Genomic DNA, 22,721 nt, shown 5'->3' on the forward strand with positions numbered 1-22,721 from the left:
TTATTTATGGAAAAATTTGTGGAATTAAAATATGTGACGCAGTAGTACACAAAGTTGGTTAAGACATTAAAACTTGAAAGGAAGAGATTGTACGACCTACTATCCTTAAGAATTACTGTCCGTCAATATTACAGAAATCTGTTATAGAAATCTGCTCCATCAGAACAGATTTCTGTTCTGTCACTGAATGGAATTCAGTGATGGAACAGTATATCACAAGTCTGACTTTACATACAGTATTTTTTGTTGAATTCAGTAAATGTAACCATATTGTTTCTCTGTAAGTCTGTACTTTGCTGAAGGAATGCTTTAAAACATATCAGCACTGGAGGTAATAAATGTCATTGAACTTTTGCAGCTGGTTTTGTAGAATCGTCAAACATTTTTGTTTGACAATTTTGCAGCAAAGTGTAAGTGTCGCCTCACTTTTAGACATTGCTTTTTCACTGTCAAAATCATAAAACATATTCTGATTTGTACTGGAATCCTCCTTTAACCCAAGGACAGACTGCTCTTTGGACTTTTTGCAAGTGGTACTCAATAACATAACTATCCAAGTATCCTCATACAAATGTAGTTTTGTATAGTTTAAATTGGCCACGATAAAGCTTACTTCTTTCTATGAGCTTTACACTTCATGCAAAATCATACAAAGCCTCTGACAGCAACTGATTCATTTGAGAGGAAAAGTCTATGTCGGGGTTAATTACACAGGTTGCGAGATGGACTGACAGTTACTGCTGTTTCTAGCCTTTTTAGCACCAACTCTCACAACCAACAACACCTGCTTGGCACAGCTTTTCAACCAAGTGCTGCCCCACTGAACGTCTCCAGTACAGTGGGAAGTCAGCAGTGACTCTCCCGAAATTGGCAGGGGCAAGAGAGGCTACAAAAGTAATGGGAAGACCCTCTTCAAAAAATCCCTTCACCTTTTTTTCTCTCACTCTCCCTCTTCCTCCTCCTGTTTTGCTCATCAGAGAGAAATCTCTTTCAACTCGCTGAGAAGGTTCAGGACAACTGTGGAGTCTGACATAATTATCAGTGGCTTGGCTTTAATCACACTCTCCTCGGACTCCTCAGCGCACATTATCTGACACCAACCACAGACGCTCCTCTGCCTGAAACAGGCCAATTTAGCCCTCCTAACGCCACTCAGAAAGCCAGCCATCACACACAACTAGAGATGGACAGAGAAAAAGCGGCAGAAAGTGAGAGCGAGGAAGAGGGGAGACATAATTATGCACCTTATTTTGGCTTTGTTGTTTCATTTTTTTCTCCCCTTATGCTTTTTTATTCCTTTACTTTGTGCACTTTTAATAAGTCTGAGAAAGTGTCAGTTTGATTCAAGTCTAACAAAGCTGTGGATGATTTATGTCAAAAGGTTGCCAGAGAAAAAAGAGTGAGGCAAGATTTGAGAGACAGTTTCAAGGTAGCAAAGCTTCAATTAACCTGAGTTACCTGTATAGGATATCATTTGAATGACTGCTGAATTAATAAGTGCTTTTTAAAAATCTCTTGAAATGTGTTCTTGAGATACATCAAATGTAATCAAAGGAAATTAAATTCTGGTACCTGGCTTAGAATAATTTGAGGTCTTTTCAAATCAATGTTGTAACTCATCAGAGCTGGACGACTCAAACTTGGGTTTCAAACGTGAGCTGAAAGTGGGGATAATTGTCGTAGAATTTCATCTTGTTTTGCTTCACAATTACTTAGGATTCTGTAAGTGGCTATTTAGCAACTCCCAGAAATTGACTGTGAAAGTGTTTTATCTCATAATTTGCATCTATAAGTGAAAATTAGTGGCAAGATCCCTGCTTAGGACTTCCAACTGTAATCTCTAAGCAAAAGTATAGGGCAGTGCTTTAAAACAAAGCAGAAAAAAATGTTAATATTTGTTATGCCCCTCCCCTCGCCATCCTCAAATGGGTCAGAGAATGGAAGGAGTGGGAGTTGGAGGGGTCGGCAGAGTGAAAGGAGAAAACTTCAAAGTGATGAAAGAGAGAAAGATCACAAACAGTAGAACTCGCTAATGTGTTCCCAGGATGCAGCCATTCCAACCAGACCCCCGGACCTTTGATGCTGTCTCTGACAGACCATCCTGAAGAAAAAAAATGAGGAACCATCACCAGCTATCAGCAGGATGCCACAATCTCTTTGGGGTAATAAGCAATGAGCCAGGACAGGGCCACACTCTGTTTCAACCTCAGAGACACTTAGAAGATGGTTGTGCTTGCGTGGCAGTTGTTTGAAAACTGCAGTGTGATGAAATACATATAATATTAAAGATGGAAAATCTGAGCTCTTAGACATGTTGCTGACAAAACCGTAATCATGAAAATTAGACACTGACAAGGAATGATGCTGTTCTATTAATTTAAAATTACCAATGCAAACAGTATATAGGAAAAAAATACCAAAAAATAGTATTATTTACTCAGTTCATGTTATTTGACTTAAAACTAAGTATTTTTAAAATCACTTGGTACCACTGCAATTACAACATTCAAGGGTTGTTTAATGCAAAACAGCAATATAAGAAGACTAAAGTAATCACCCTTCTGCATGTTTGTGCTTGCTGAAAAAGTGTTGTAATTAAGGCATCTAAATATCTTCCTACTTGCAAAGATTATAGTGCATTTAAAGTACAGAGCATCACTGTTAACCTTAGTTTAAAAAAAAGTCACACAGGTAAGTTCAGTGACTGTATGTTCAACTGCTGAAACACTCTGTGACAGTTAGTGTCACCAACTGCTTTTGATGCTGAGTTTTTAACTGAATATATAAGAAATTAATACTCTTTTCAATGAGAAATTGAGGGTTCTTAAAAGTATACCTAGTTAGAATGACAAATACTTTGCAGAAAGTATTAAGGAAGATGTATGTGCTGTATCTGGAGTATGATTTGCGGTGTAGATACTTTCCCCAAACCAAATATTCTACAGTTTTTCAAAATGTATTCTGGAGCATTAGGTTGAGTTGCACTAGTGGATATACGCATCACATAGATACAAGATTATCAGTTTCTCATGAAATGTAAATTTAACATTATCTGTCCTTGAAAACATATTTGGGAGGCTGGATAATCGATTTTTCAGGTAATGTGTGTTAAGATTTTGGGTGCTGTATAGGTCATGTCACTTTAAAGTCTCCCTAGACTTCTCTTTGGCTCATTGAACTGTCTGCTGCGTTTTTAAGGTTAATGATGATGAGTGATTGTCTGTGATAGGAGAACTTGAACTGCTGCTGTCGACAATATTATTATCAGCCATGTAGGTTCCTGGAAACCATACAGCAGTTTGTTGTGACTAAAAGACACTGCCTAAATACGAAATGTGATGTATCCTCATTTATTTTTATGACTCAAAAGTTAACAGTAGAAAAAACAACTTAGAATAATCTACATATGTAGATATAAGTGCATGGTTCAAGTGCAACAGCAGTTAAAAGTTATTCATAGCTGTCTGATTTCAGTTGAAAACTCAGAAAATGTAGGACAAAGAAAATGCATGTCATAAGAACAAAGGAAGAAGTGCTCAGTGAGCAAGTGAGAAAGGGGCAGAGATCGTTTTTCCACCCAAACTCAGCGGCAGCAGTGACCGCTCTGCCAGCTTGTGCCACATCAGTTTGAGGAGGTCAAGTCAGCCCCTGGCAGGCTGCGTCTGGCCTGGTCTCACCGCAGGAGGAGCGCCGGTCCGGGGCCAAACCTCCAGGCCCGCAGCCTGCTCTCCCAGCAGAGCAACTCGCACTTCACTCGCTTTTCGCTGGGGGCAAGTCAGAGAGCCGCTGGGGCGTGGGGCTTCCAACTCCAGAGCTGCACCCCTTCAAGCTCCTGGGAAGTGGGGGAGGTGACCCCGACCAGCTCGAACTGTCAACTAGCCAGCCAGAGCACAGGAAAGAAAGGGGTGACAGAGGCCAGGAGGAGAGAGGAGAGGAGAGGGGAAGAGAAGGATGACAAGGGGTTAGGTGTGAGCTATCGGGGGAGATGTTTGTCCAGAGCTTACGGTGTGAAGCAGCTATGCTGAGTGGAAGCTGGTTGTTCTCACAGTGATCAGATCTGCCTGTAGTTGGCTGTGTTCTTCACGGGCATGAAAAGCCAAAGTTACAGAGGATTTCAGAAAAAAAAAGGTGAAATTGAGCACACAAAGGACTTCAAACTTTACTTATGTTGTAAATGTTCCCATTTAAGAATATAATATAATATAATATAATATTTCTTCCCTGAAAAAAAATCATGAAAATCTATCATCATTTTTGCAAGAAAAAACAACACATTTCATAAGAGCATTTGCCTGCAACGACAGTTCTCGGTGAGAATATTTGGCTGGTTTTCAACATGGAAGTAGTTTAAACTATTTTCCACATCTCTCCATTATTTTAAAGAAATGACTAGTCTTCACATTTGCTACACACACACACACACACACACACACACACACACACACACACACACACACACACACACACACACACACACACACACACACGTACTGCCAGTGGAGTCAAAACACAGCTGAGCCCAATATTCTTGAACTAATGTTGTGACAATACCGTATTCCTCAGTGGTCATTGTGTGTTGTATTTGTACAACAGGTATCAAGTCACGCAATGCGTATCAGTAAAACCTGAAAGTTTGACAATTTATCTTGTAAAAATTTTGGTCTAAGTGGTTAAAATGCAAAATATTTTTATGACAACCTGTCCAATACAAATCTAAATTTAAAGACATTATCTTCTTATGTTCACTAAATTAATGGACTGCTTCACCCAAATTACAACAAAACATATGTTCTGCCCATACGTTTTAGTTTTTTTTCGATTGCTAACACGCATTGGTCGAAACCGAAGTCACATGTTCAAAACTCTTAACTCAGACTGCAAAACAGCAGTCCATGTGGACCGAACTGTGAATCACTTTCCATTGCTTTCACACAAAATGCATTCAGTGACCACAGTCACCAAAATTCATGAACTCTTTTCTCAGTTACTAGTTCACCACCTGCAAAACACTAGACTTTTACAGCACATTTTTCAAATGCTAACACACTGTGTTCAAAACAGTTAAAACCACAATCAAAACAGAATGATGGGGGAAAAACACGGGAATTTCTGCTGCAGCCACATTGAAATCTATGGAAAATCATTTCAAAATATTGAAAATTAAAATAAATGAAAAGATTAGGCAATTAAACACAGCTGAGTGTAGTTGTCAGCTGAAACCTGATTCAGGTGATCTGTGTTTGGCCTCATCAGAAACCATAAAAAGGAGACACTCAAAAATGTTCTACCCACAATGCATCTCCAGAAAAGACATCAGATGTAATGGATGGAAACGTGGCCAAATGCAGACGACAGGGTGTGAATGTTACAGTATACATGTGTTGTTGGTTTTTGAATTTTATCTCTTGATTTCTATTCTGCCCCATGAATTCTGAGACTATACATTTTATTTTTGTTTACAGTAAACTTTTTATTTTTTGTATGGTCTCAAAGTACCGATATAAAGGCACAGAGAAAATACGTAAATGTTGTTGAAGTAAACTGCTGCATTCCCGATTCATTCTTGTTGCAGTATATCACAATAATTTAGAACACTCAAAGTGCAAAGATCTTATTTTATAATAAAATACTGATTTATCTGTAAATTATACATACAAAGTGTAACATTGTTTCTGAATAGAAACATTGCTATTGTATTTTTTCAGATTGAGGAAGCAGAAATCTCAAATCCTCAGCTAATAGAAGTTTAAACTTTGATAAACGTTCTCCATGAATTGACAATTTATGCAAAGTAAACAACATAGATGAAGTTTTGTTAGTTTGTGATCTGACTAAAGTAAAGCACTCAAAGACTTGGCTCCTCTATATGATAAAGATACACTACAAGCCAAAAAATAGGTCACACATTAACATTTTGTTGGACTGCCTTTAGCTTTGAGTATGGAACCCATTCACTGTGGAGATGCATTCATTTTTTACCAAGAACTTATATTGATGATGGGAGAGTTGGACTGCTGCGCAAAGTCTTCTCCAGCACATCCCAAAGATTCTCAATGAGGCTGAGGTCTGGACTCTGTGGAGCCAATCCATGTGTGAAAATGATGTCTCATTGATAGATAGATCGATAGACAGACAGACAGACAGACAGACAGCTTCATGAATCCTGACATTGTCATCTGGAAACATGCCTGTGTCATCAGCGGAAGAAAATTCCATTGATGAAAAGACCTGGTCTTCAGTATATTCAGGTAGTCAGCTAACCTCATTCTTTGGGAACGTAACATTGCTGAACCTGTTCAAACCCTAGATCCCAACCCTAACCCCCACTAGCCATGGTAAGGGCATCACTGCATCTGCCTCTCTTCTTACCCTGATGCGCCCATCACTTTGGAAAAGAGTAAATCTGGACTCATCAGACCACATGACCGACTACATTTGTTCCTCGAAGATGATGGTTCACCACCATCCTTCCAGGTTTTAATAATGCGTTGGACAGTTCTTAACCTGATTCTAGTAGTTTCAGAAACCTCCTTAGTTGTTTTCTTTGCTTGATGAAGGCCAATAATTTGACCCTTCTGAGACAGACTAACATCATTTTCATGACCACATGATATGTCTTCCCACATGGTTGTTCAAAAAATTGAGAAGCTCCTCACTGCATCAGCTCGGGTTAAATAACTTGTTGCCAGCTGAAACATATTCATCACTACAGTAATTATCCAATAGAAGGCTCTTGTCTATTTGCTCAGTTAAATCCGGGTGTTTTTTTTTGTTTTGTTTTTTTGTGGCCAGGCAGTGTATCTGACTCTAGCTGCTTAATGCTCCATTTTTTCTACCAACTAGCTAGCTATGTCTGTATTTGTTGTTCAGCATGTAGTGATTTTTTAAACTGCCTGTTGTGATGGAAAAGACGCTATAAGAAGGTAGAGAGTGAACTAGAACAGGATATTTGTAGCTAAACAGTTCAACAATGAGCTGAATTCACTGCAAAGCAGCATAAAGCTGAGAGAAACTGCAGATTCAGGCCATTATTCACATCTCTATGCACATCACCTTTCACACTGTCATTTAAAACAGTGTTTTTATTTAAAAAAATAGTAATCTGAGCTGCTTGTAACCCATTTTATAACAAAGTGATATTTTTCTTTTTGTTCTAAGTTATACACATACTGTACATTTTGACACAAAAATAAATAACTCGATCAAACAATGTTGTCACTTTAGAGAGATCTGAGGAAACTTTTAATTCCACATTCATTTCCAAAGTATAGGTACTATTTGGTGTAAAAGGGCTAATGCTGTCACGTTTTTCACCATTAAAAACTAGTTTTGTTGATTACCCTGACTTTTAAGAGTAAGGTACATTAATAAACTGTGAATATAAAAGGAAATAATCTATTGTAAATACCTATCTGATGAACAAATGCCATACTGCCCATGGACATGCTGTATTTTACACAGTAAGAAAGTGTGTGCATATGAAGTCCATTTGTGGTTATACTAAGGTTTCATTTAGCAGAAGTTTTAAATACAATAATATTTCATTGTCAACAAGTACACAGAAATAAAGAAACCCTTCAGTAGCAGGTGCAAGTGTGTGCAGGGTATGAGAGCAAATGTGTGTGTGTGCCTGGATGCTGTCTGCATAATATGCTTGAGTGTGTTTGTTTGTACACTGTGTGTGCAGATGTCCATGAGAGTGATATGTGTGTGTAAAAGCATGCAGCTCCTAGCGCCCGGCGGTGGTGGCCTGTTATTGAGCCTTTGAGAGGCGAAGAGGCTGATAAATTCAAACTCTTTGTGTAATTGTCTTTCGCATCTGAATACAAATCCCCGCTGCTTATGATTCATCATATTTATTTTTTTATTTCCTCCGGCAACATCTTTTATTAGTTGTGCACTCAGCGGCGAGATTTAATTTCTGCAGGAGAGGACAACAGCATCGGCTTGATGATTATTATTGAGAATGTGATACTACAGAGGCTGAAATAAAATCTATAGTGCATTAAAGTGACAGATTAGGAGGGGTGGAGGGTTCATTTACAAGTGTTAAGACATCAGCGGCTAATGCCCTGCAACGCCAAATAGCAATCCACCCTGGTCCCTGCTCTGCAGGAGTGTGTTTGAGGGTAACAGCATGAGCGAATGTATGAAGTGTATGAAGTGTGTGTGTGTGTGTGTGTGTGTGTGTGTGTGTGTGTGTGTGTGTGTGTGTGTGTGTGTGTGTGTGTGTGTGTGTGTGTGTGTGTGTGTGTGTGTGTGTGTGTGTGTGTGTTGCACTCAACAGGGAGCCTCTAGTGGAGACATTTAAGCATTGCTTGAAGACAGGGAGATTTTGCAAGTCACAGTGCCAGAGAGATGAGAGCTGGCCTGAGATCTTAAAATTACTCAGCAACATGAATCAGTGGAATTATCTCCCCTGCTGCCTGAATACTCTGCTTGTTTTAACAAAAGCATGTTGTTGTAGAATATGAATGACTTGATGGGCAGTTTTTCAGTTGGTGTCATTTGATTATATTTCACTGTGGAAGCCATACTGACAACAGAGAAGTAGTAGCATGTTTCTTACCTATTTTAGTTTAGCTTGTTCCCTAACATTGATTCACACTTTTTACTAGCTGAAGTGTCTTTGTTACAGATAGAGACAGGAGTTTTTCAATGTAGACGGATTAGTTGATCTGAACCATGCCATGAACATGTAAGGCAGTCTGACTTGGTGTAAGTGTTTGTTTACTACAAAATGTTTTTTCTTTACAATGTTTAGAGTGTATGCAGGTCACAAACCACAGTAACAGCCTGCATCTTGCAGCCCTTTTCAGCTCACTTTGACTGTTTCTGCTCGTACTACTCTTCCTGATCAGGAACTGATCTGGAACTGATCTGCTGGCCAAATATTGCAGAATATAATTACTTTATCGTTACTTAGACCTGTTTTATTTAGGAATAGTACTGTTAAGGGTGTCCCAAAGAAGATAAATACATTTTTCCTGCTAACTCAAAACCACAGAGATTTAGGTAGAAGCAAGAAAAGTCAAAAGAGACTTTTGATAACAGATCTTTCTTTCTAGTCTCCACCATGCATACACATGTTGGACAGGTGAGGACACGGCTGGTTTCTGCTGTGACTGCTGTTCTGCATATGAGGAGGTAATTAATTTCCAACTGATCAGTTTTTGATTCTGTACACATGGACAGCTGAGCCAGAAGAATCCTAAAACTTGGTTCCTCTGCACTGGACGCTGACTAATGACTAAGTTTAGATTCAGCCAAAGAAAAGAGAATGATACTTTGGTACTGTTTACTTCATCTGAGGTTTGTCAGTTTGGTCAGAGATATGATGACTGACAGTGAAAAAGCAAGAGCAAAAACACAAAAACAAAAATATACTGTCTGAGTGACGAGTATTTGATAGTGTAGCTTTTCAGGGCTGCTGTTGGTAGTGTATCATGTTGTGACAGTATTCTGAAAAATTACAGTAAATGATCAAGTGTGTTCAGAAAATGTCCCTTACACTTGAAATGATGATTCGCACAATTCATCAAATGTGAATGTTATCAGACTGTTCTTCGTTCAGTGACTTACGTATACAGTGCACATTGACATTTGCAGAGCACACACATATAGTGAGACAGTTAATTAATGAAACAGGTTCAACTCCATCCCTTCTTTGAGTTTAGAAGGATGTTTTCAGCAGCTTTCTAAAAATGTATTCGGAGACTGTATACCAGGAACTTTCAGCACCATTTAGGAGGACTCCTAATAGTGGTATTAAATCCTTTGTGATTATGGCTCCTAGGCAAATGAAACCAAAGCTGTATGCATGCCTGGACACAACTAATTGTACTTTGGATGAACTGAATGCTCAATTTTATTTTATTTTTTTATTTTTTTAGAAAAACAGCAATAAAATAAACCTGGTCCTTTGGTCCCTCTTTGGCTTTTTGTCAGTTGTTGATTTTTATAATACAGTAACTGTTGCATTCATGAATAGTCACCTACTGGCAGCTTTTGGAGTCTCGCTTCTTTTATTTACATATGGACATTAGAAACATTATAATTTCCACAAAAAAAAAACTCACTGTGGCAATTCAAAGCCTCTTACATTGGTGTTTGAATCTCGTTGAAAATGATGACAATGGACAGTCGTGAATCATCTACATGTGCATCTTCACTAAATGACTGAATAACAATGGAGACTCAAGTACAGGAAGATGAAATTAGCTCTAATGATATAATAGCTGCTCTCTTTAGAGCTGACATGTTGAGTCACTCTGCGACCGGTCAAGTCGCATCGATTTTCATCAGGGGTAAGAAACCTGATCTACACTCGGTCCTCTTTAACTGACTTGTCTCTTTCTCAGATGCCCCCAGATATTTATGTCTACTGTCTGATTCTGCTGAGCGGGGGCTTAATCAGATCCAGAATGAACGCCATCAGTATTCAAGCCAGCTGCTGGGAAGAAAAGAAGGCTAAGACACAGAGGAGGAGAAGAGAGGAAGACTGAGTGACAAAAGACATGGAGGGCGGAGGCACATGATAAGGCAGCAGCAGATTGTGTTAGAGCACTGCTGAGGGATGACAAACCATGTAACTCCAAATAGATTCTAAGACTGAAGGAAAGTCTCGCAAAAGCTACATGGTTTTAGAGAAAACTTTAATCTGAAACCTGTGTCATCATGAAAATAGATACTATAAGCTTAGTGCTCCATTCACTGCTATCAGGGCTAGTAATTGATTCAGACATTATCAGCACTTTAAATGGCTATTATTACGTGATATCATTCCATGCATATGGGACCTTCTCTACCTCCTAGTAGGCTCCCAGTAGGCTCACTAGACTGTTGACACAAAATTCAAAGGCTGTGGAATCACAATTTTGCACTTGCAAAGAAGAAAGTCTACATTTAGAGGTTGGAAGGGTTGATAAGGTGGAAATTAGAGAACTTAAGTTTAAGTCTCATCTCGCACCATTCTTACAGAATTATTTGACTTTAACGTTCAGTTGCTACTGAATGTTTACTTTTGTTTTCAGTTGGTGTTTGATTATGTTGAGGCACGAAAACCACTTAACACATATAGCACCAGTGTGTATTTAACCCCAGCCATGACATCTTTCTTACACCTAATCATATTACAAAGTTCCATTATCAAGGTCATTATTGAGGTCACTCTCTTTATCAATGACCACAATGGATGATAATGTCCCTATTGCCTTTAAAAGACTGATAATGTCCAAATTGATTGGGACTGGCTGATTACCTACCGTTGTTGGACAGTTTACCACTAACATGTTAGTCAATTAAGTATACACAAGCACTGCTCAGTTACAATGGCTGTGTTGATATCTTATCTGAGATTCCAAACTCTGAAGGTGTACCGTAATTTCCGGAGTATTGAGCGCACCTGAATATAAGCCGCACCCACTAAATTTAAAAAGTAAAAAGTTTCGTACATATATAAGCCGCACCTGACTATAAGCCGCAGGTGTCCACATTGCAACATGAGATATTTACACAGAAAGATTTTATTTAACTTGTAATTAAATACATACTTTCTTCCCGAACAGTGCCTGCAACACGGCAGTGAAACACATTGAGTCAGTTCACGCTGCCAACTCCAATGCGCTAAGTTTTTTCTGTATTGTATTGTATATCATCGTGGTGCATTTCGCTCTGCCTCCGTTTCCACACTCGTGTCTGCAAAACACACACACACAGCTGCAGTGCTCCTCCTCACGTCACACTCACACACACACACACACACACACACACACATACACATACTCTCTCTCTCACACACACCGTAACCTGCCTAGGTTAAAGGAGAGCAGGCTTGGCCTGCAACAGCTGCATCATATGCATTTCTTCGTGTTTTCCATGATGAGGGTGTGTGCATGAAGCGCAGAATGATTGATCTGAAGAATTTAGTGTGTGTTTGATTTAATTCGAACAGTGTCAATGGTCCACTGTGACCTGTTTGGTAATTTTATTGGTCTTATGTGACAAGGCTAAACTTAATGATGGCATGAAGCACACACGTAAAAATCTATACATTAGCCGTATCTTTGTATAAGCCGCACGGTACAAAGCCTGAGAAAAAAGTAGCGGCTTACAGTCCGGAAATTACGGTAAATTCATTTTTTAAAAATAACTAAAAATAAAGAAAACATTGTGTCCACAGCATATACACAATTTTCTCACAACCCCACAATACAATGTGGTTGAATTTACACAGCCCAAAAGTTTGTGATCAGTTGACAGCAATGACATGAAACATAGTTGATTAGTAGGTCCCCAAAGTTTCATCCTGCCACTGTCTATAGAATCAGTTATTATGGAGAAAGCGGTGAATAAGATGGTGGTTTTATTGATTCAGTCAGTAGGCTTCTACCTAGTGTTGGTAAATGTAAGTTAACTACAAAAGCTTCACAGCTATCAGCAAGCCACATATTTTATCTCTAGTTTACAAAATATGCCTGCAGAGCAAAATGGATGGTGTTAACACAGTTAGTTGGCCATATGACTGTCTTTTTTGTACTTTCAAGGAATGGAGAACCAGCATGCCAAGATGGTGTGCTATTGACCTGTGGTGCAGATTTCTGAGTCAAAGTTTGCTCAAGTTTGATTCTGTAAAAGGTCTGCATTGACTTACAGCTATGGTGACATAATTAGTCCGCTAAAGAATTGTGAGATTGCAGCATTACTGTAACTAGGACAACAAGTGAACACTACATCAGCTGATGGGTGACAATTACATGATTATGATCCTACTACAGCTTCCCCACTGAGGACCACAAATTTTTTAAAAACATTTCATACGTCAGAAATCAGACAATGACAAAGCAGCCTTGGTGGAGTGCTGCCCTCTCTGAGTTTCTTGTTTATTATTGGAATATCTTCAAACCATGAATAAACACAGTTTTTACAATTTGTACTTCTAAAAACCAGTGCAAGCATTTACATTTCAATTTTTTTAACTTTAGTCTTTAAATGAACGCCTTTTATTTTAAAGTTTAGTATAGCATTTGATTCATCTGACTTACACCTATTTTTCACTATAACCTAGCCACACATTTTGTACAACCTATGCCTTTTCTGTCAAATTTAGTTTTAATTTAACTCAACATCTACAAAGGCTTTTAATTCACAAACCCTGTCATGAGTAGTGTGAGGTTTTCTTATGTCTTTAGTGTCACAAAAGCAACAACATTATAACCGAGGTCTCTTTAAAAAGTCAGATAGGAAGTCACTCATCAATCCAGGGGCCCACAGAGTGTTTAAGAAGCTTCCTCTAATTGCTGACATTGATTCATGCAGGAAGGACAACGAATTATTTTCCGAAATCTGTGTGGATTAGTTTGGATTATTTTCATGTCATTAATTACTTCCAGCCACATATGTGTTACTTTACTCGCAAATTGAAAGGCCAAACAACAAATGCCCCTTATCCAAAATCCTTGTCATTTGAATTTAATTCTCACAACATCTTCCTAAAATCAGAGTAAAAGAGAAAATGTGGAATCTGTTTATTATCCTTACTCAGTGACAACTCTATTCTTCAGAAACATATGTCTTCGTCTTGTTTACATTTTTGTGTCAAGGGATTCATGCTGCAGCAGGATAATGCACCTAAACACACCTTAGAGCTTTAACTTGAAGATCACAAAAGCCCAAGGAGTGCTGACTTTCCTCAGCAGTCACATGACCCCAACCCCACTGAACATTTAAGGAGAACTGAGCATGACAAACATTGACAAGAAGCCCTTTGGAACATGCTCACGTGTGAGAACATGGCTCATCTGGTTTTACCAAATTGGTGGAGTCTGTGGAGCTCAAGTGATGCAGTCATTAAAGTAAAATGAGAGAAACAGATAACACTCTGGAATTTATGGAAACTTTTAAAGGATCACTCCAATTGTTAAGCTGATATTGTCTTTTGTGATGAAATATCCTGTATTAATATCAAAGTGAATGCACAAAAAAGTATCTGTACTTGTGGTCTCACATTCTTTTTAATTAGATGCTTTAAAATGTTTTTCTATGCCTCAAACAAATAAATAAAATGTCTTATCCAGAATTTTGATGGTAATTCAAACTCCTTGGTTTGCTCTGCAAAGTGTCTTCAAGTGATAGTTTGACACAATGAAATTTCTGCTGTTTTTTTTTCCATCTACATTTAGCACTTGTCAAATTATGGAGACAAAGGTCAGAATCCTAACAACTCTAACAAGCTGATTTTCACTTAAGTACCAATAAGAATGAATGCGGACAATTTTTCCTCCACAATGTGATATCTGCCTGCTGAAGGAAAAAAAAACATTCAAACTGTCAAGATATCAATTTTAACATGTTTGAAAATTACAGTACATGAACTTCCTGCTTCAGCCCTTTCTCTCATTTTCCCCCTTCACCGAGACCATTCAGCTGCCACCCGATCTGCAGTCATCCGGGCTGTAATTGTGCAATCTGATTGTGATTTCTTTACCATGTTCCTCTGCGCACCACTCTCCCAGTGAACCTCTCACTGATCCATATCAAATCTGCAGGTCAACCGGGCTTTTTGGAAAATTCCCCTGTGATAAAGTCCTGCTTCAGAAATCTGCTAGATTTTCAGGTGATTTGGTTCGCGCAAGATGAGTCCAAGTAGAAGAGTTTGCATACAAAACCTTAATCGAGGGGCTACTTCCATCAGTGTATATTTGGATTGTAAATATTGGTATGCTTTATATCTAATTTTCCACCTCTTTTGTCTCCAGTTGCTACCTGATTCATGTCCCCCCCCACCCCCTTGCAGCAGAACAGGAGTGCAGGCAGTGTAAGCTTCTATTATGTGGAGCCCATGGTGCATTAACAGCAGCAGCAGGCATCGGCTCTCACATCTGATCGCACTAAATCAGACAAATGTGGACGAGAGGTGAAGGGAGAGAGAAGAGGGAGGAGGAGGAGGAGAATGGTCTGGAGGGATCTGGGAGCGATGAGCTGACTGTCAATGTCTAAGTGTGACATGTACGCTAGTTGCAGGGACTAAACAAAAGAAACACACTTGCAAGAAATATACACATACATCATACAACTCCTTTGTCTTTGCTAGACATCAACATCAAGTTCACATGTCACTTGCCGGGGGCATCTGTTTCGCATATTGCAGTCAACACCTCATCTCAATTACTTCCAGCAGATAAATATATAAATAAAAGGAGAGCCGACATAATCAGAAATCAGTATGTGAGCCCCCACTGTCCCTGAAGACCCAAGCTCTCAGATCTTCTTTGTCATTTCTGGGGCTGGGAAACCACTGGGCCCGTGGAGGTCACAGAGCTCAGGCCTCATCAGCAGGGCTAATTTGATTGTGGCGGAACAATGGTTGGCGTAGCCGAGCCTGGCGCTGGCCTGCTGACGAGGTGCATATTAATGGGTAGTGGAGGCAGGGCTAGCTTTGCCCTGCATAGAAAGGGCACACAGAGGGTAGAGAGGGCTCTGCACCGTACACACTCCAGTCAACGCTGCTGCAGTGGTCATACATATGAATGCACTTTTTCCTTACAGAAAAAAATCATCTGTTTTCTTTACTTGTTACAGTATTTTCACTTTGTTTCACTTCAAACATTTTGATATTGCTGACTACTTTATCATTCTATTTGACATATCACAAATACCTTTCTACCTTTCATCACATCTTTGTCATTTACTTTATTGCTTTACTGAGGCTACTTTTCAATTCAGCATTCCCATATTAAGCCAAGTGCCTTAAATCCAAATAGCTGTGTACACATGACAATCAGCTGGGACTCCATTCATTCCTGTTCGAGCCTTCATGATCATTGGTCTGTTTGTGAAGCTCCTCCTTTCATGCTTTTCCGGTACAGAATTTGCATCCAGTACATTTTTCTTTTCAAGTTTTGTGATTGATTAAAGGAAATTAGCCAAAAGAGCATTCAGACCATGTCGCCAGTCAAATTGTATAAATATGTAACTTATTACAGTTTGTGGCTCCTTCAAGCTTTAGTGAAAATACATTTCTTTTAAAATGAGAAAGCAGTTTAGTTGTACAAGAATGTGAATTTTGAGAGACAGGGTTGATCCTTACATCAACAGGTGAATTATTCAGTACTTCATTTGAATTAAATGTATGTTTGTATTTTCCACAACAAGCTAAAACCACACTCATTTCTAATATTGTGGCACTTCTCACAGACATCTAGCCACATTAGCAATAATTTGTGTGGCTGTGTTTTTGGCCTCCTGGCATATGTAAGTCACTCTCCTTTTAGCTCTAATGTGGGTTCCACTAGTGAGTAGTTCAACTTTGACATTGGGCAAAATTGAGAATTACTGTAGCTTTAAAAAGTGGCATGTTTGGTGCTAATTTTGCCTGTTAACATCTAGCTAAACTACGCGCATTATGGGGAATACGAAATTCACACATCTTTCAAGTAAGGTAAAATTCAGGTAATTCTCAAATTCAAACTCGCAGTGGACATTGTTAGCCAGTTAAGCTGAAACAAACAGACATGTAAGTCAGACAAAATAATCAAAGTATTGTTTCCTTATTTGCTATCTAACTACTAAAAATCTGATATGATAAGTTGAAAGTTTAAGTTTTAAGTTTACAAAATCTTTGTGTCTTTGAGTCTTTAATGTAAATAAATGACAATACATTACATGCTTACATTACAAACCCAGCAAATGTGGCTAGAAATAATGCTCACCTGGGCTTTTTCCGCTACGTCCCTCTTTGGGACAGACTAATCATGAACACTGCCTTGGACAGCATCATATCCTGAGAAGTGAGCATACTAATGGCTAGTGTAGCTCAGCGTAACCCCTTAGTCCCACACTGAAGCATACTAATGTTGCTGAAGTTGAATGCAGGTCTGCCTCACCAAAGAGCATACTAATTAGCATGTCTGCCCTTCTCTCTGACCTTAGCAGGTCACTTAGCAGTGTGATCAGTCCCTGACTCCTAATAAAGACACTTTAACAGGGTGAGCCACAAGGCCAAAGAGTTTCCCCCCTCCCTTCTCCCTTTCACTCACTTTCTATTTGTTGTAAAGGTATGTTTTTGCTTTTTGTTCTTTAGTTTACGAGCAGTAAAGTGAAAGACAAATACACAAAAGAAAAAAGTTATTTGTCTACTATCATCTATGCATCAAGAGTGCTTCTCATTGGAAGGATTTAAAGGCTGGTACCTTTTTCAGTGTGTAGATTGAGAACAAGGTCTAAACAGAATAATGTTTAGGTTCCCTTCTTGCCACCAAAACAGTAGTGACCTGTCAGGCCATGGACACAGGACATCTGAGAGTATCCTGTGGTGTCTAGCATCAAGACATTGGTAGTAGGTCCTTTGGGCTTGTGAGTTGAGGCACACGGTCTCCCAATGACACTTGATGAGACTAGAATCTGAGGAGTTTAGAGGATAGGGTTAACCTTAAGCTCTTAGCCATGTTCCTCAAGCTGTTCCTGAGAAGCTTTGATAGTGTGGTGAGGTGCATTGCAAGGCTAGGTGAGGATGCTGGCAGATGAAAGGCTGTCATTGGTCAGTAACAGCATTTAGGTGGATTTAGGTGAAGCCATAGTCATGACTGTCAGGTTTGCAAGACAAAATGATCAACGTTATTCACCTGTCATCATAATAAATATATTTTTCTAAGATTGCAGTCTATTTCAATGGGAAGTCCAACAACAGACTAACTGCAGCATCTTTGATGTCAACAAGCCATGTGTTCTTACAGTGCGGTTTGGAGCAAAAAAAATCTAAAACAGCAAGTTAAGATTACAGTGTACCGTACTGACTATGAGCTGCTACTTTATTCTCATGCTTTGAACCCTATGGCATATACAACAATGCAGCTAATGTATAGATTTTTACGGGTGAGCTTCATGCCGTGTCATTTAGCCTTGTCATATCAGAATGAAGTTACCGAACAGGTCACGGTGGACCAATGAAAAAGTCTGAATTACATCAAATGCACGCACACTAAATTCTTCAAATCAGTCATTTTGCACTTGTCACACACACTCTCATCATGGACAACACACGAAGAAATGCATATAATGCAGCTTTAAAGTTAAAGGTAATCGATCTGCCTGTCGAAGAAGGAAATAGAGCTGCTGCATGCCAACTTGGTATCAATGAATTGATGGTGAGACGTTGGAGTTGGCAGCGTGAACTGACTGAATGTGGCTTACTGCCGTGTTACAGGCACTGTTTGGAAAAAAGCATTTATTTAATTAAAAGTTAAAAAAAACTTTCTGTGTAAATAACTCATGTTACAACGTGGACACCTGCGGATTATAGTCAGGTGTGGCTTATATATATATTCAAAACTTTTTTCCTTTTTAAATTTAGTGGGTGCGGCTTTCATTCAGGTGCGCTCAATAGTCCGGAAATTATGGTAAATTATTTATTATATTCATATTTATTATTATTGAAACTTTCCATGCTCCCCTGTTCATTGCCTTTGTTTAATTAATAAGCGTGCTAAAGTCAACTAATTTGCACTAAAATTGAATTAAGGCTAAAGCTAGGGGGAATGTCATTTGTTTGAAAATCTTTGGTCATCAACCAAAGTACAGTATTGGATAAATTACAATTTTAAACAATGCTGGGGTGAACGTAAACGTGAATGAGATTTATAAATTTCAACCTGCATGTGACACTTGGTGAAGAAACAGGCCCATGAACTCATTACAGTTACCTCAAATAACATTTTAAGCATATCCACTGGACCTGGAGATATTTCAGAGTACTTGAAAACTTCCAACTAATGATGGTGCTCGATGATATGTCAAGATTCAAGAAAGTTCTTAGGATTCCTTCTGTGGGGAAAGCCTTTTAATAACAAAGTTGTGCTCATGGTGTTTTTAAAATTCTGTGCTAAAAGCAAGAATCGATGGATCAGCTGTTGCTGCTGTTTGTGTACTGGTGAGGGTAATGTTGTCTTTTCAAACTTTGGACCCCTTAATACGTATCCTGAGTGTTGTTGCTAATCATGTGCTATTCTTGGTCTCTTTATGACCACAGTTTGAGGACAAAAGGAAGACCCTACTCAGTATTAGTATTGTGTTCCTAATAAAGAGGTCAGTGCTCAGTTAACAGACTTCAACTCTTATAAAGAGTGTTTGTAGTTTTTTTTTTTTTTTTTGTATTATTTCTCATAATGCTCTTCAAGCTGGGTGTATAATCATATATTGATCTAAAACAAATCTGACAGTGTACTCTTTTTTGTCCTCGACCAAAATGGTCAATAGGTAAACTTATGTTTTGATTTAAATATGATTCATGGTACTGACAGCAGCCTGTATTATTCCTAATAGGCCTGTGTCTCTCCTGTTTATTGTATTTTCCCACAGTGCTGTCCATGTGTTGACTCATATCGGTGAAACCTCGGTTAGTATCTGATGTGTATTGCCTTTAAAAGAACGATCAAATATTTGTTTTTCATCCATCTCAGTCATCTGTCTTTGTTCCACATTTTCCCTCTCTCCAAAGCTTTACCTCCCATATTCACACATACACACATATTTCCTGTCCTTCTACCTTGATCCCTCTCCATTTCCATCCAACCCTCTTCATCTCTCTCCCCCACCTCTTCCATCCATCCTTCTCTCTAGTGGTGCTGGACACACAGGTAGTGAAGCAGCAGGCAGTGTGGCGCTGGATAATTACCTAGTGTTTGGAGCTCCCCAGGAGTCTGGGCCTTCTGGGGAGGGGGTACAGCGACAAGCCTGGCTGTATTTATAATGCACTCTGCTAACAGTATACTCCAACACTTAGTCAGTGGAACTGGGGCCCAAATAAATGGGCTTTTGTTGCCACCTGAAAAGGAAATGGAAGAAGATGCACTTTTCATCTGCCTTTTTACCCCTCATTTTTCATGCTGCTGACTCTCAGCCACCACCACCCCACCACCACCACCCCCACCCCCCCCCCCCGCTGCTTTTCCCTTCATTTACCTGCAGATTCTTTCCTCCGACAGTTTTACACAAGACAATTTTACACAAGAAAACACAGTGTAGAGACGGTTGTGACTGGGATTAAGTTTGTTTGTTTGTTTGCCTGAGTGCGACTGAGGCTTTGTGTACACCTTGGGAAATATGATCCATAGCTGTCAAGAAAAGAGAATGAGGTGATAAACAAATATCCATATAAATGGGGGTGTGTGTGCTTGCATGCACATGCGCACACACACACACACACACACACACACACACACCCACACACAGGTGCAGAGACCTACCTCCTTGAAAAACCTGGCAATCTGCAATCTGAGCATTAGCAAACATAAAAGGCATTTTGTTTGGTGATCACCAGCTAAATGGGTGATAGAAGCCTCTAACAAAACTCACTTTTAAACAAGCAGTGAAACCACAATGCTCCTGACCCAGCTGAAGTGGAGTGGAGTGGGCCGAGCCAGCAGCAGCATCCGGTTGCCCAGTTGTCCAGGCTCCATTAGCCTAGAAGAGCCTTCCATGAGGTATTAGACGGCAGCCCCTTTTAATCATCATCCAGCGCAACATCCAAGCTCCCACCTCCTCCTCCTTACCCCCATCTCTCACCAGCTCTCTGAGCGTGAGCCAGGCTCCTCCTGACTGGGCCACAAGCTCGGCCAGAGCCCTCGTGTCTCTGGAGCCTCCGCCGCTCTCCGCTTTAGCCTCAGCTGCTGGAGATGTTGTCCCTAATTAACAAGGGATTAAGCCATCATCTCAGCTTGTAATACAGCCTGGATGGGAATTCCAATATGGATGCTGTGGGGGACGGGAGGTGTTGTGAGGAAGGGGTGGAGGGTGAAGGGGGATTGGACTGGGTAGAAAGAGAGAGAAACAAGTGGCGTTTAGCAGCTCAGTAAATTACTCTTGACCCGTAGGACTGAGGGGAGTCTATCGGCACGGCAAGCCGGCTGCCAATTACAACAGCTCAGGCCTGCCAAAAGTTTTATTGGGTGGAGGGCGGGGGCAAGTTGGGAGGTGATTGCTGTGCATATGTGTGTGCGAGCATGTGTGTCGGTGGATGGGCAGGAGCAGGGGGGCTCATTTTTAATGGCCTTTCACAATATTACTTTCTGTCAGGATTGGAAGTGTTTGCATTTGGAGGGATATTGACATAATTATGATGAGAATTTGATGGAGGTTAAAAATGAAAATAGAATTTTTTTCATACACACCCCCACAAGTCACTGTGTTCATTACACTGTCAGACAGAAATATTTTATTCAGCTTTGACTCCTCTGTCTGCTAAGATTCTGTATCTGCTTCTTCACATCATTAGTATTATTGTCATTCTTATTGTTAGAATTGTTATTGCAATTTTGGTTGTTCATAGTAACAGTAGTAGAGATATTTACAGTAATACTAGCACTATATAAGCAGCATTAGTAAAAGCAATAATTTGTCATTTTATTGTCATAAACAAGTCATAAATATACTGTGTATCACTGACCTTATGTGGCTGTTTTACGCTCTTTTGTGGTTCCTCTTTAAACTTCTAATTGCTTTTTCCAAACTATGGTAAACTCAAAAAGAAAACAGAAGTTCTGACTGGTTTACACAGCCCATGAGCAATGTCTCATAAATTGGAACATCACATTATGAGGATGTCTCAGTGCTCTCAGTCCTTCACGTTTTATATATTATACGCTAATCAACCACAATATTTAAATCACCTTACTGTTGCCGCCAAACAGCTCTAAACCATAGTGAACATTAGACGATTGTGGGTGTACCATGGCAGGGGATCATTTGGGTTCTGTAGTGGCAAAACCTGACTTCCAGTGTAGTTTGAGAGTTAAAAGACAAAACTACAAATAAAAACTAGTGAAGCCAGTAACATAAGGTGAACAACTGCAAGTGAACTACAGCAACTACATTAATAGCAGGGTTCTTCATCAGATTCCATGAGTACACATTTATGTATCAAATAATAATGTGTTTGTTGTTTTTATAATAAGTCTAACATTTATTATTAGAATTAATTATTATAATTATTATCCAATTCATTTATTCTCTCATACGATTTGCAATTTTTTTGGTGAAGTGTAAGTTTTCCAGCCTTTTAATCCTACAATGTCAGGAATCCGACAGTTCAATATGACTCCAGTGCTCTAGACTTCTTTAGATTAGAGACAGTTTGTTGTACATTACCAAAACTTTATAGGTTTTCTGAGGAATCTTTGAATAAATGAAAAAAAAAATGTATAAATGAATGTAAACAAAACAGACATTTCTGTTATTTCTATTATTCTTATTTTGGGGCATAAACTTGTATTATTTGCAGCTGTCATGCCACAAATACAAGTGTCCACTTTGGCTCTTGTCTTGTCCAAATGCTTACTCAGGCTCGCATTAGGTTAAAAGTACATTAGCATCCAAATCAGTTCCAACATTTGGAGTTCGGAGGTGTTAAGACACAATATTTAAAGTGATGATCTTTATGTTAAGGCTGTTCTAACAGCTGGTGGGGTGTATATGGAGAGGTTGGGGAGGTCCAGCCTGCCACTGTCTGCTGCTGATGTAAACTGATGCAACCTTCATTCAAGACAAAGCAACCTAATGAAAAAAAGTATGGCATCAGTGTCCACTATGAACCAGCAATACACAGAGTGTTTGCGTGGCGAGTTGCACTGGGTTTTCATAACCAGACCTAATAATTGATGACGTGTTGATAACGATCAAGCGTGTGTTTTTCGAGCATCACTTGCAAGCCAAAATGAGAGGGAGAAGAC

The 22,721-nt window shown here is 39.4% G+C and overlaps 1 protein-coding gene across 42 annotated transcripts in view; it reads right to left on the reverse strand.

Moving 5' to 3' along the window:
* LOC110961245 (uncharacterized) overlaps positions 1 to 22,721 on the reverse strand; it is a 557,011-nt gene that overhangs the window by 330,468 nt on the left and 203,822 nt on the right. For 2 of the 42 annotated variants that reach the window (XM_051959627.1, XM_051959629.1), the window contains one exon: positions 3,678 to 3,875. The exons of the other annotated variants lie outside the window; for them this stretch is intronic. The gene's annotated coding sequence lies outside the window, so the exon portion shown is untranslated. The remainder of the gene's footprint in view (positions 1 to 3,677; positions 3,876 to 22,721) is intronic. 42 annotated transcript variants of the gene reach the window in all.

Source organism: Acanthochromis polyacanthus, chromosome 15 (assembly GCF_021347895.1).
Source record: "Acanthochromis polyacanthus isolate Apoly-LR-REF ecotype Palm Island chromosome 15, KAUST_Apoly_ChrSc, whole genome shotgun sequence".
Lineage (NCBI taxonomy): Eukaryota > Metazoa > Chordata > Actinopteri > Pomacentridae > Acanthochromis > Acanthochromis polyacanthus.